General features: G+C 36.7%; 1 protein-coding gene across 5 annotated transcripts in view; it reads right to left on the reverse strand.

Annotated features, from left to right (window-relative positions):
• The window catches only part of LOC145672160 (uncharacterized), a 315,761-nt gene extending 303,333 nt beyond the window's left edge, over window positions 1–12,428 (reverse strand). For all 5 annotated transcript variants that reach the window (XM_081741500.1, XM_081741501.1, XM_081741502.1 and 2 more), the window contains exon 1: window positions 12,311–12,428. The gene's annotated coding sequence lies outside the window, so the exon portion shown is untranslated. The remainder of the gene's footprint in view (window positions 1–12,310) is intronic.
• Between the last annotated feature and the right edge of the window lie 745 nt (window positions 12,429–13,173).

Below are 13,173 nucleotides of genomic sequence, written 5' to 3' on the forward strand. Positions count from 1 at the left end.
TACTTTCTAAACATACTTTGATGACAAGAACATAGTTTAATTCATTCGTAATACAAGAATTTATCGACTTCTGAATTGTTACTTCGCTATTTTCATAAAAACGAAGTTGGAAAAAGTGCTGACAACTGTTATGAGAGCTGGCAGAAAATGGTCTGTCGCCCATGAGCTCTCCTCTCCCTCCCCCTCTCCTAGTGCTATAAAGTTTATGATATGGTACTATGATATAAGTTAGATTGCTGTTAATGCAATAGAAAATATTTTGGAATATTTAATTTAACGTTCGGAAGACGGTTTTATAGCCTATCATCTGATTTCATTGAAAGGTAGAAGTAACCAATATATACAGTACACCCTCTACAATTTGCTCGTGCACTACTTCGGTCCACCTAGTAATCCGGCATTTTGTGGTGGACTCTTTTTACAAGCGTGGAGGGCCCATGATGTCACTAGATGCGTGGATTAGTGAGTATTCAACCTTCCCATAATGCGGTGGTTTCGGTAATTTGGCACAACTTGGGGAGATATTCGCAGGATTAGTGAAAGCCGGCTAAATCGGGTGCGTCAAAAATATATATACGTACTTTGAACTGTCATAGAAAATTTAGTGATGAGCGGATAGAGGTCGTGTTGATCTCAGGAGAGCGCAGCAGCAGGCAGATCGAAACGATTTCAACGCTTGTCACTCAGAACGGAAGCCCATTTCCCATAGTACAGTGTGAAAAGTTATTAGCGAAACTTAAGGAAACCGGGTCGGTGGAAAACAAATCAAAACAGTCAGGCCTCGCACAGCGACGGACGAAGCGACATCCACTATTGTATTGGCATCATTCGCCAAAAGTCCCACCCGCAGTACCCGTCGCCTAGCCCAAGAATGTGGTGTATCTCGGACGTCCTGAAAATCGTATCTGTGCATAAGTGGCACCCATACAAGATACAGCTATTCCAGCATCTAACCGAGGATGATCCAGACCGTCGAGTCGAATTCTGTGAGTGAGCCGCGGCATAAGTCAGACAGAATCCTCCACTCATGTGACGTGCTGTTCTCTGACGAGGCAAATGTTTTTTGTGTCGGGCGAGGTGAACAAGCACAATCACCGATATTGGTGTGACAACAATCCAAATTGGCACGACGATTCTCGGATCGTTGGCTCTGACAAAGTGATGGTCTGGTGCGGGGTGTAGGATACCCGTGTGGTGGGCCCATTCTTCATTGAGGGCAATTTAAATGCAATTACCTACCTTAACATGATTGAGGAGGAGATTCTACCGTCCCCCGCATTAGAGGAAGGCTCTTTCCCCTTGTTCTATGAACATGACGGGGCACCACCTCATTTCGGATTATGTGCTCGTGAATACCTCGATGAGAAATTCCCACGGAAATGGACAGAGCGACGAGGACCTGTGCAATGGCCACCATGTTCCCCAAAGCTCACTCCACTGGATTTTTTCTGCGGGCTATGTGAAATCCGTTGTGCATTCTATCAAGATCTGGAATATTAACCACCTTCAACACAGAATTATTGACGCGTGTGTCAGCATTTCTAAGGACAGTGGGCAGGGTAATGGATAACTGGCAGCAACAGATACATTTAACGATTCCTCAGAAGGGACGGCACATTGAACAATTACTGTGACATTGGTCAATGGGCCACACATTGCCCGCAGTGTTATCTCCAGGTAAGTGCAGAAAATTCGGTAAAAGTTTGCAACGGGTGATCGTAGAGTCAAAAGCATTTCACCACTGAACTCTTGGAAAAATTTCAGTCCTAACTGATGTATCACACGATAGGGTTCCCATTTAAAAAAGTTCCCGCCACTTCAAGATGGCGGCCGTTGGTGCCATACGTCTCAAAAGATTTTCCTCCTCGTCTGTTATTATAACTTTTTCCCTTTCTTCCCAATTCTGAACGGTTTGGATTTTATTTGGGTGTTTCCACACTTTTGGATCACCCTGTATGTTATTTCTTGTTTTAAATCAGTTTTACTTATAAATATAAGATAGGCTTAAATAATAAAATATAAGTTAATTGTTTTGCAGAGAACTATTTCTTCAAGTAATGATTTAAACAAGCCCTAGTTTGCTACCTTGGCACTGCACGAGCGTGTAGAAGAATAGCGTTTTTACTGAAATTCACTGTTCTATTTTTTTTTTTTTTTTTTTTTTTTTTTAATTATTATTCCCGTTTGTACAAAGAACATTCTGTCTAATTTTCAGTTGTTCTCATTCAGTCCCTTTTTAGATATTGACCTGAGAAAATTGATGTTAATGGGCTGTCGGCCATTTTGGAAGAGCTCTAGAGAAAAAAGGAGTGCATTTTCAGGACTGAAAATTATACTGCTGGTAGTTATGTAAGCATTCAACACAGAAATAACATATCATCAGGAGTCTCCTTTCCTTCATAAAACTAATGGTCTTGAAAATGAATGATTGATACGTTTTTCCGAGTTTTTACAGTAAAGAGTTTGTCTGACTTTCTTGCATGATAGAAAAATTTAAATAATGTATATCTGAAGTTCATTTCATGCTGAACACACTGGTTTTTGAATTATTGATATCTTTAAATATGGCTTTGCAATTAGTTTCCGGAAACCACGTTTTTTTTTTATTATTATTATTAAAATTTGCCACCGCCATTTTAAAAATGGCTGCCAGAAAAAAAAACTATGGCATATAAAATTTTTTCAAACAGTGTTTTGTTACTTATGATTAAAAAAAATCAGGAAAATAAAAAATGTTGCGCAACAATTTTATTTAAAATTGGACGATTTGAAATGGATTGACCCAAAGGTGAGTTGGCTATTTTTTTTTAAAAGGAAATTCATGCTAATAAAAGAAGTTTGTGGTATTTTCAAGTGTTAGAAAGTGCATGATGTTGGTACTATATTGAGATGGATGATAGTGGTGGAGTGACGAAAGTGGGAGAGAATCTCAAGAAAATCTACATACACACAGTGTTTGTTCTGTATAAAACCAACTTGGTGAGGTTTGGAATCTAACCAGGGACCCTACGCGTCAGAGGTGACTGCTCTGCCACTGAGCTACCGAGGCTTCTCTTTAAATACTTATTACAAAAAATTTCCATTTACATTATTCCATAATAGCAATAGCTTTACACTTTTCGATTTAACCCGACCATTTTCTTTATTTATTTTGGAATTACTTGCAGTTTAAAACCTCATATCAGTATTGAGATAGTTTGACGTCTCTTGTAAAGTGAAATACACATGTTTATACTCCACATATATCCAAATATATGAAAATTATCAATTATATAATCTATAATTCGGGCAGCGCTGGCTCAGTGGTGCAAGGGGTCTTTGGTTCTATCCCAGTTCGCGCCAAGTGAATTTTGTGGTGGAAAAACACCGTATGTGGGGTTTTCTTGGGGTTATGTCGTTTCCTTCGACTTCCTTCATTCCACCATTTCACTTCTCATCATCACAGTCTCCTTCAGCCCAGCCGACATAACCGTGGAACGAAAAACTCAAAGATTTCATTTCATTTTTAATCTATTATTAGAAAGAGTAGACACATGGTGCAAAATATCGTATCGATATCCAGAACCTAATAAAATTCTAAGTTTAAGATTTTTACTTCCTGATGAAAACCTCTAACTGAATAAAATTATACGAGCTCTGTTTCAATAATAATTTCCGAAAGGAACATTTTCAATGTAGGCCTAACAATTTTTACATTTTCATATATGGGTGATTCCACGAAAAAGGGAAATTTTCACTTGGAAAATTTTTGTTCCGTTGAAGGTCGCCTATTTCGAAAAAAAATTCAGATGCACTTACTACTACTAAGTACATGTTAATTAGGTGTTCAGCAGCGCTGAATCCTTATTGGTGTAGTAAATAAAAAATAATAAACTTTTCAGCACCCACGGAGTTGAGACCATAGGACACGGAGTTGAGATTAGTTAACACGGAGTTGAAAATTGCTGTGGAGTTGAGAAGCGTGATATATCTGGGTGATAAGTTTTGGTTTATAAGTGATTAATCTTATAATTTACATAAAAATTGAAATAATTTTCCAATAATTTTTGAAAGTTAGAATTATTCTCCTTATGTTGAATAAAATTCTAACAAACTAGATGACACGTATCATAATTTGTTATACAAAAATACTCCAGAAAATACTGCAGACATATGAAAATATATCTAATGAAGGTTCCAAAGTGACGTACAATAAGAAAAAAAGAAATACACATACACTTATCAAATATTGAAAAATTATTGCGCTTTCAATATGTTGACTATCGTATGGAGAGGATAGACGTTTTACATAAGCTTACGAAACAAATGAAATAGTCACTAAACCTGTCTATTGTCTACTTCATTTGTTTTCTGAACTTATGTAAACCGTCTGTCTTCTCTGTGTGATCAAGTCAACACGTCGAAAGTGCAATACTTTTTCAACATTTGGTAAGTCTATTTGTATATTTGGTATATATACAAGGTGTTTCAAAACAATACACACATCGTTTGGGAACTGATTCCTGACACCAAGGTAAGACGAAAAGTATAGACAATCTGGGTGCACAAATGCTTCCTTTCGGAGTTATAGGCTGCCGAAAACAAAAAAATAATAATAATTTTAAAGGTTCATAGCTTCAAAACTATGAGACCTGCCGTAGTCGGGTCACGACTTCACTTAGGAACTAATATGTGCACTCTCCAAAAATATGTTTCAGAATCCTGAGGTACTCACGAAGCAATTTTTATAGAGGGAGTTTGGCTACGGGCATATAATCTGAAGTACTCACCAACTACTTCTATAAAAGTTGTTGTGGAAGTACCGCAAGATTCTAAAACATGGATATTTGGATAGCGCACATACTAGTTCCTAAGTGAAATCTTGACCCGACTACGGTAGGTCCCATAGTTTTATGCTATGGACTTTTAAAGTTCGTTTTTTCATGTTTTCGACAGCCTATAACTCCGAAAGGAAGCATTTGTGCACCCAGATTGGTCTATACTTTTTGTCTTATCTTGGTGTTAGGAATCACCTCCCAAACGTTGTCGGTGTTGTTTTAAAAAACCCTGTATAATGAACACTAAATGATAGTGTAAGGCACTCATCATTTGTCAGTTTTCTTTGGATAATTCGATGTTCTTTGTTAAGTAGCCCACATTTTCCACTCCAATGAAGGAAATGTCTTGAGGAAGCAGGGAAGGGCTGTTCTAATCTACACAGAATGTCAACTGCCAACGCTTTTTGAACGTCAGGTTTAGTGGGCCAGGAGAAATGCCTCCCGATCCGCGTCATAAAATTGACTGTCCGTACATTGCCCTTCTATGTTACTTCTTATAGACTATTACACAAGAAACATTTAGAAATATAAGAAATTCATTGATATTGAAAGATTTTGATGAACAGTTTCTTTTTTTTTTTTTTTTTTTTTCGTTAAACGCCTGCGTACCAAGTTGTACGTACCGAATTTATTTTTTCGGAATTTTTAATAAACTTCTATTGAGACTCATATGTGACAAATAATGAGTTGGAAAAAAGTTACAAATTAGTTAAGAAGAAATAATCCAATATCAATTTATCAATCAATCAAGTGAGGAAATAAACCAATATCAATTAAGATACGCACCTGCTTTCCACACACAAAAATATTTTTCTTATAGCTTCTTTAAAAGCTTTTTATTGGTTCGCATAATTAATACTTATAGATTGAGATGTCAATAGGTTAAAAACAGACACCATCCATCTTGACTTGACTGAAGTTTTACCTCCGGCTACCTGACAGCTCCAAATCTGAACTTCCGCGAAACACTCCGGTAAAATGGGCTAGGACCCACCAGCCGGCCTTTGAGTGTGAATGGCACATGGTCAGCGTGTCGGCTTCTACGGCCGTTGTGATGGTCTGCGCGATCAGGTTTCAGTACATCTCTACTCAAATGAGTTTTTCAATTGCCTCACTGTGCGAAGTAAACACCATTAATTTTTGAGCTTCCACCGGGAAACAAACCCAGAACCACGCACGAAAGGCGAGCGTACTAGTCACTAGACCATAAACGAGCTTTATTTCTATCAATATGTTGAAAGAACAAATATTTGGAAGAGCATGGGCATAAAAAACTAAAGGATTATCAACTCCGTGAACTTGTCTCAACTCCGTGGATTCTTTAGTTTTCAGATGGACATGGAGTTGAGAACCATGGAGTTGAGAAAATCGAATATAATTTATCTTTACCGGCCCACTTTTTAACCAGTACATGTGAGTAAATGTGTACGAATTTTCTACGTTAAGGCGTAGGTTTTTCAAGGGAAAGTAGGTATATACCATACAAATACATTCAGTAATAAATACCATGGTGTTGAGTATCAATTAATATACGCATCTCCTTTCCACACACAAAAATATTTTTCCTATAGCTTTTAACACATGCACACAACTTTTTCTGTTCTTCAGTCAAACATGTCTGCCTTGTCTTCTTGTGGCTGTTTCCAATGTGGACGACCATGCTATCTGTTGAGAGCAATGACAATTTTTTCTCATGCCATGGAGTTGAGACGAAATAGAGGTGACAGAAACGAAGCATAGTCAAGCTTTCGAAAATAATCATTATAAAGGTTTACTTTCCATAAAACCGAAAGATTGAAATGTTCTCTTCCATTTAATTATCATTAAATGATGTTTGATTTACGACTTCAGTTGTAATTTATTGATTAAAATCAGTCAACTGTAGTCTGTGACAGCCCACGGTGTTGAGAAATCTGGGTAATAATTATTTTTTTACGTATGTTTCATGTTATATTTGCAAACTGTTATACATGACATACCTACTTTGTGACGGTTACTACCAAACAAAATAAAAATGAGGTGATTCTTTCTAGTAGTAGTTTGAAGAAATGCCCGTGACAGAAAATTTCCCTTTTTCGTGGAATCACCCATATATATATGTGTGTGTGTGTGTGTGAAACTCCTAACAAAATTTCGTTAGAAACTAATTTTCGCGAGGTTGCACTACTACAGAAAACTAATTGCGATAAACACATTCCTTAACGATTAAATTAAACCAGTATATCGATATAAATTTATTCTGACAAATCTCGGTATATACACTAAATACATTAAATTGAATTAATAATTTACTTTTATGTATAATCTTCCTATTAACCCTGCACGATTCCGGATTCAAAAAGTAAACTCATAAATTTGCTATTTTTAAAGTTAATACTAATTTTTATATGAGAGCTTAGACATGCCATTTAATAACACCTGGTGCAGTAAATCTATTTCCAATCATTTGATTTGCACGTATAATAAATAACTCAGACCGACCCAAATACAAATTTACCTAACGATTTTAAATACAACAACAAAATAGCAGACTACAAAACCTTCTGCCATTGCTTTTGCCTTTCCCAGTGTTGATACACTCTAGTATTGCGATTAAAATAGAAGCTGAACCTAGATCGTGAAAGATTTATATGAATTACTGTATCCATAAAACTTTCTTAAGGTAGTTATTAATTTAAGTTTTTATTTCCTTCTATTTCTTAATAACTTTCCTTGAAATATGATTGAATATCTAAAAGGAAGAATGAAAAGTATACTAAATTTAAAATGGTATAATTTCGCGAAGTATGGTACCACTGCTACTGAGACGTTTTGTCCGATGTCTCTTTGCTAGGTTGTTTTCAGCGAGTGAAAAGCCTACAGCCACATGCGCGCGTCGCTTTCAAGTGTATTTGTTTCAGCCGCGTTGAGACATATTTCTTGTTGTCTCCCTGCAGCCTGTTTGACAGAGATAGAAGTTTTCTTTCCGGTTTTGAAAAGTAAAATTATTTAGAAAATGAAATTAAATCTTTTACGTCCCACGGTTATGCCGGTTAGACTAAAGGAGACGGTGATAATGAGAAATGAATGAAATGGTGGAATGAAGAAAGTGGGAGGAAACGGGAGAACCCGAGAAAACCCACGCACACGGTGCTTGTCCACCACAAAGTTCAATTGACGGGGGCTGAGATCGAACCCGGGACCCCAGGCACCAGAGGTGAACACTCTACCACTGAGCCACCGCGGCCCCAGCTAAAATTATTTAGAAATTTGACTCTACTACTAATCTTATTAACCAAGCTATCGCTGGCTCTAGTATTTCTATATTTTTCTTCAACATGAAATGTATATTAGTTCTTATTAATAAGGAAATTCTAAAGTTATGTTCTTTTAATTTGAAAGGGTAGATAGTGTCTCAATGTGTCATAGCACTCTACTCTACTGGTAACTTGGATTGTGAGTTTTATAACAACCTATGTTGGTGAAGAAAAATAGTTGTTACATTATGTGTAGCGGCACGTATTATTGAAATTGAACAGAAAGTGTGGCAAATGTGGAAAGACATTGGTAAAAAGTTGGAAGTGAAAGGAATCTTGGCTTAACTTCAGAGGTGCCCCTCCAGTTTCAAACCTACAGAAAGAAAAGATTAAAACATTAAACGTTGTTAGGTTAGGTTACGTTACTCAGTAAGACTAGAACAAGTTCTTATAAAAGCTTGTTTTCACTTCTTTTAAACTAGCAGCGTTCACCCCGCTTCGCTGCGGTCACCCCGGAACGCAATAAACTTTGTTACTTAGATAATTTTTACTTTTTCGCTTTCAAGTGATATGATAAAAACCATAGAAGATTGCAGTAAATGTTAACATTATATCGCCTGTCATTTATGTTAACCCGCCCCGCTTCGCTGCGGTCACCCCCGAACGCAATAAACTTTGTTACTTAGATAATTTTTACTTTTTCGCTTTCAAGTGATATGATAAAAACCATAGAAGATTGCACTAAATGTTAACATTATATCGCCTGTCATTTATGTTAACCCGCCGAGTGACACGGTCATGTGGGTTGCATATAAATACGTTTATTTTTACCTATGATGAACTAACAAAGGATTTGTACGTTATGGACACCTGAATGGTCAATTATCTCAAGACACTGGTAATTGAAAATTAAAGTGATATGATAAAAACCATCTAGGGTCCAAATCTTAATAACCCCCCAAAAATGAAAGAAATTGGTTCAGCCGTATTAGCGTGATGAGCGGACAAAGGATTTGTACGTTCTCTTTTATATATATAGATTGTATTAGGTTAGGTTCCAATGAATGTACTCCAAGTAAAGACCTACCCATTACTCTTTCACTACATCCAAAGCAACAATTCGCCACGCTATACGCTTGTTGATTTTCACTTTTTTCCTATACTTTCTACATTGTGTTCCCAAATTCAGTAATCCGTGAATCTCACAAAAATTTAATAGATTCCCATCATTACTCTTATACCATAATTCTGTAAAACTCAACGTGGAAATATCACATTCAGCGCAACGATTCGCCTACCATGCTACTAAATCAACGAAACCTTTCGTGTCTTGAAAATAGTATCACCTTTTACATATATTTATTGAAATACATATAATGTTAGTGCCAAACTTACATACCGATACATCTCATAAGTATTCCAAATCATCATTTCTTACCTCATTTCTCCTGTTTTTTTTTTTTTTTTTTTTTTTAATTTTTACAAAAAATGAGGGACAATTCTAAATTTACCCGGTACTTTATATTGTCGCAAACCCTCGCTATGTTCCTGCCCTGACTCAATTACATACCATTCGTGCTTTTTAGTGGCCACTTAGTACAGGTTGGGGCATTATTCGAGCATGCGGTTCTACTAAATTTTGACACACTTCTTACATTTTCAGGTTAGGTTCGACATTTGTATTTGTTTCAGCAGAGCATGCACTAAATGAGGAGTTCCATTACTACTTTCAGATTGATTTCCGGAGGGCTTAGTAGAAATACAGAGTAGATGTATGGCATAAAAACCATGGTGCTAACATGAACCAATTTGTGTCAGTTAGTCACTAAAAACACGAATGCTATCTAACCGAAACTAGGCAGAAAAGCAGCAGGGGTCCCAAGCGCTAAAGAATTGGTTCCTCCGTAGGAAGCAAACGCGTCAGCGACGGAGGGTATACGCATAAACGAGGATAGTAGAAGAGCACACTTACACATACAAATTGAAAAAAAAAAATCAAATCTTTAAGTTTAACGTCCCACGATTATGCCTGTTAGGCTAAAGGAGACGGTGATAACGAGAAATGAGGGAAAATGGTGGAATGAAGAAAGTGGGAGGAAACGGGAGAACCCCGAGAAAATCCACGAACACGGTGTTTGTCCACCACAAAATCCACACGGCGCGAGCTGGGATCGAACAAGGAACCCCAAGCACCGGAGGTGAACGCTCTACCACTGACCACCGCGCCCCCACCACATACAAATTGAGAATTCATTTCAATATACTGTGCACTGACAGTAATTACTTATATTCTCATTCCTTCATGAAAAATGTTTCACATCGTATTTTACCTATAAATTTTCTATTTGGTAGAACCGTCTGCTCGAGTGAACGCCAAGTTGGTTTGTGTTTTACATTGTAGTTTTTATGATCCTTTTCCGGACACAGTATTCACACGGAAAACGGCAAAGTACACTCAAACTGAATGTGTAACGAGATATTCTTAAGAAACATGACAATGGATTTCCTCATAAATTACAAAACAAACTCACGTTTTTCAGCCTGAAAATACTGGTCCTACTCTGAAGCACAAAGGCCGTTTTTGGAGAGTTTCTTCATGGCACGGAAGCGTATTTACGAGTCCGCGTAGAAAGAATCTGCACCTACAAATTTCTAGCGTAACTTTTGAGGCATTACGAATGAAGTCTCTCCCCCAATCTTGTACATATAAGCTCTCCAGCGTTACTTACTTTACAAAATATAGCTGAGCGAGCGAAGGGGTTTTGAAGACCGCATGGCTGGCTATTTTCTACCTCTACCACAATTTAGACAAAAATAAGGTACTCGATTTTGAAGCTATGAAACGAGTTTGGGAAGATTCTAAATGTCATTCCGAGTGAATTTCGTCATGAAATAATTCCATATAATAGGATGAGACGTCATCAATTCTACGGCACATAAGTTTTCATGCATATTCTCAACCTGTACGCAATCATTTGGGCATGCGCCAGAGTAAACAGTGGTAACAATAATAAGCAAGAAAAGTGAAAAGAAACTGCATTTTTTAATTAGACAGAGTATTCTTAATCTGCATCTAATAAGGCCCTGATTTATCTGCTGTATGAAGTGATTTTTGTGGTTATACCTTTCACATTAAAACAGATAAAAAAAAAAACTCAATATAGAAATATAAAATAAATATATGTAAAGCAACCCATATATAATGTTAGTATTTTGTTTTAAATGTCTCTTCACTTAAATAGCAATAATAGTGCTAGATCACAACATTGAAAGGCATTACTGCTGTATCGCCGAACCAATTTGAAAATCGAAAAAAAAAAAAAAAAAAGTACCAAAATGTACTGCATTCGGTTATATTTGGTTGGATTACATTACGTTACGTTAGATCACGTTACTAGGCGTGTAGTTTTACTATACGGATCCATAATGTAAGTAATAGTAGTAGTAGTAGGAACGGATTAGAAGCCCCGCAGGGAATAGTTGGGTTCTGTTCTCGATATGAAATGGGCAGGATTGAGTATAGCCCGCTCCCCCCAGTGATTTTTAACGAATCATAGTGATTCTAACGACTCATACTAGTTCATAATGAATCGGAATCGCATGTTATAAAGATTTAAGATGTAAATCTTGCGGTAAGGAAGCTTTAGTATAAGTAGTAGTAGTAGTAATAGCAGTAGTAGTAGTAGTAGCAGTAGTAGTAGTAGTTAGTAGCAATAGTAGTAGTTGTAGTTAGTAGCAATAGTAGAAGTAGTAGTAGGAACGGGTTAGAAGCCCCGCAGGGGTTGGTTGGGTTCTGTTCTCGATATAAGTAGTAGTAGTAGTGACTCTTCCAGTTCCGGTGACAAAGAACTGGGGGGAGCGGGCTATACACAAGCCAATGGGCAAATTAAGGACTTGCCCTTTTTACAATCTATGGATCCGTATAGTAAAACAAGTGTACCTCTCCGCGAAATAGTTCATCCGCCTCCACATACAGTGCCGCTTATAACATGAAAAACAACCATTTTCTTAACTTTTACTATTCCCTTTACCTGACTTTCACTCATTCTTCCTCACAAACTTAAATAAATTCTCCAAGTGACCCGGTAAATTTCCTAAAATTGGTCCGGCGATACAGCAGTTAGCCCCATTGAAAAATGTAAATAAACAGTACAGTAACACTATCCAGATACTATACTAAGAAGTTATGCTTATTAGTCTTTTGTACCGATACGTTGTTACATTTAAATTATTACATTTAATAATGAACGAACATACTGTTTAGTGTACTTCCTTCTTTAAAAAATGCGCCTGTTTCACATGAGACTAATAAATGAATGTTATTATCAGGGCTGCCAACGGCATCGTACGCTTTGATAGCAGACGGTGATTTTACAGAGTTGCCAACGGATTAAAGTATAAAGAAACTAAGTAAGGTCGTGAATTTTATATCGTGAATCGCAACCTTACTTCAGTCCCGTCTGAGACAGGCTTTAGAGACGAAACCAGAAGGGGATAAGAGATGGCGCTGTAAACACTAAATATTGGGGAGCTTTTCAGTTATCTCCCTTTCGGAAGATTTACAAAAGAAATCCCAGCCGTAGAGCCTTGCGGACTATTTCACTAAATTTGTTTTAAGGGAAATTTGTTTGAAGTAAGCATATGTATTAAAGTGGCACGAGCCAAAATGACCGAATTTGCCTGTTTGAAATATGTTTTTCACACTGTTAATGTAATAATAAAAGATAAGTGGCGCATGAATATATTAAAATTGAAAAATAGTGTAATAAGATTGTCACAAATAGTAAAATTTTCAAAAGTAATGAATTGTAAATAGTAAAAATTCAGTAAAAAATGAGAGCAAAGCTTTGCTCTCAGTTTTTATTCAATTTTTACTATTTGCATTTCAGTATTATTGACAATGTTGTTAATTGTTACAATTTTAATATTCTGATATTCAATTTCAATATGTAAATGCGCCGCTTATCATTCCTTATTACATTAACAGTGAGAAAAACAATTCTAATTAAAACAGGTTAATTCGGCCATTTTGGCACGAGCCATCTTAATACATAATCTTATTTTAAACAATTTTCATCTAAAACAAAGCAGTCTACATGAATCTAAAGCCGAGACTTCCT

The sequence above is a fragment of the Thermobia domestica genome, chromosome 15 (assembly GCF_964235325.1).
Source record: "Thermobia domestica chromosome 15, izTheDome1.hap1.1, whole genome shotgun sequence".
Taxonomy (NCBI): Eukaryota; Metazoa; Arthropoda; class Insecta; order Zygentoma; family Lepismatidae; genus Thermobia; species Thermobia domestica.